The sequence below is a fragment of the Pteropus vampyrus genome, unplaced genomic scaffold (assembly GCF_000151845.1).
Source record: "Pteropus vampyrus isolate Shadow unplaced genomic scaffold, Pvam_2.0 Scaffold483, whole genome shotgun sequence".
Classification (NCBI taxonomy): Eukaryota; Metazoa; Chordata; class Mammalia; order Chiroptera; family Pteropodidae; genus Pteropus; species Pteropus vampyrus.
Genome location: NW_011889264.1, coordinates 1,517,177 through 1,519,652, shown reverse-complemented (window position 1 = coordinate 1,519,652; position 2,476 = coordinate 1,517,177).

The window sequence follows — 2,476 nt, the reverse complement described above, 5'->3', positions numbered from 1 at the left end:
CGGGAACAAAGCCCGGGCCTCCCCAGGCGCTGACCCCTCACTCATCAAAAGTCAGGGGCTGGCCTAGAAGCAGGCAAGAAGAAAGGGACGCGCCCGCGGCCACAAAAAGGAGCCTGGGGCCTCTAAACCCGAGCCATCGGTCTCTGGGCCCCTTTCACGTCACAGCCAGGCCTCTCTAGCACGGGGACATTGGCCAATGTGGACAGGAATTTATTTGAAACACACACCCATCCTATTAACTGCTTTACAGAGCACTTCTGTTTTTCAGCTGCAGAAACTTATAAAAACATCCCCTGCTCTCCATTGAGACTTTAAGGATAGAGTTTTTAATGAGAGAGGAAGAAAAGAAGGGAAAAGAAAAAGTCTCAGTCTGCAATTAAGCTTACATTCTCTTTAACAAGACTCGCCTTAGAAAGCCACATCGGTTCAGATCAGGCATAGATCATGCCCTTCACGGGGATATTCTACTCCTGGGGATCAAATTTCATGTGGCCACCCCATTTGGTCAAAGCCATTACTGGACACTTTCGTACCTCTCCAGGTTCACCTTTTCCATTCTGATACGCAAAGGCGGCCGCACAGAAATCTCACTGGAAGTCCCCTGTCCTCCCTGCCAGAATCCCAAGCTCAGTCTGAATTTACTCTGAATTCTCTCAGCACAGAAAACCACCTGCTTTTACCCTTTCTGAAAGCCTCCCACCCAGGCCGGCCCCACAGCCTTGAGAGTCCTTTCCGACGGCACAATAATGAACCATGCAAGTGTTAGAAATAGAATAAGCTCATGAGGCGAAGAGCTGTATGTAAGGAATCGTATTAGCATTAAGCACACACTGATGCAGGAGGAAAAAGGATGCTTGGCTGATAAAAACTATGTCACCGTGTATAAGGCATTTTACACAATATAATTTCGGTCCAAATTAACATAAATATCTAATATGTTGGGGACAGACAACCTCTATTTCCGTTTTAATCCAGAAGAGAGACTCCAAAAGAAATTTTTTTTTTTTTTTTTTTTCCAGCTAGGGCTTTGGGAGAAAACACTGCCTCTAGAGAATCACGTCCGATTAGGGACAAAGGAGAGCACAAGCCAAATTCTGTCACACATGAGAGAGTGAGGGGGGTGGGGGGGGGTGGAGAGCGGAAAAGGAACGTAGAGGATGATTTCATAAACCAGAGTATTATCACTGCAAGGCTGTTTCCAGACCACCTGACCTCAGGCCCAAGAACAGGTGGTGTTTTCAAAACACGCTATTATTTGTATTAGCCACATGAGTTGAGAACACCTTAAAGAAAACCAATTAATAATTTAATTGAAAAAGTGACTATGAATAATACATGAAGATGATGATGCTAACAATAACACAAGCAAGCAATGTGGCACACGCCATGCAGAGATGTCCCTGGAAATCTCTACGGGAAAATGAAAGTTCCAGTCCTCCATTCCTTACCTGGAAGCAACCCATGGGCCATCAGATACAATAAAAAAACGTTCGTACTCCTAGAAAATCTCATTGTGATGCTTTGTTTTAACTTTTATTAAGAGAGGACAACCTTACAATCATATGACATCATGAACCTGGTGGGCCTACAGATAAATATCTTCAATAAAAGCAAAAGCTAGAAAGCCCAAAGAACCAGCTATAAAGTATTCCGGAAGGATGAGGAGGAGCTGGCAAGCAGGCCCTGAGGGGGATCTGTCCTGAGACTGACAGTTTCCTCACACGGCCACTGCCCTAATACTGCAATCGGCCTCTCGCACTTCAGAGGCCTGACAAGCAGAGCTGAGAGCGACACAGCATCCCTTTCCTTTATCTTAATCTGGCACCAGCTACATACGTGGCGAGGCCTGGTCAAGCCTGCCTTTGTTACAGGCAAAAGTCTAACAGGTAATCCACAGGCAGGTAACTTACGGCCTCTGTACCATTATGAATATAAAGGATGTAGCGACAGCTGGGGTATTACCTCTACTAAAACCTACTTTCATCATTAACAAAAATAACACCTCTTCAGAGGGAATTTGCAACTTTTGCACTTACAAACGCAATCAATAGTTTCTCCGAAATGCAAGTTGCAAGTTCTGTCCTCTGACTCTGGAAGGCCCTACCTCTTCTGAGGGCAGCTGCCTGACATTCAACCCTAGGCCTACCCACAGTGACAGCCCGGCACGCTCATCGCTCCGTCCTGATCGCTGTTGACAAATAAACCCACGCTCAGAACAGGCAATTCTTCCCTACCCGTTCTCAAAAACTAGCCTCATCTCATCTGGAAAGTGTAAGTGGCAACAACCGAAACGATAAATATTTAAAAATAAATCAGAGAATGCTAACCCCTTCCCTACTCCTCCCCTTACCCACTCTCCAAGCCAGAGGCCAGCCCCCTAAGGCTTTGCTGGCTGGTAAATTACAATGATCCCAAACGAGCCAACTGGCTTGTCTCTCCATATACACACTCACTCTCCAATGCTGTACCCTTTCAC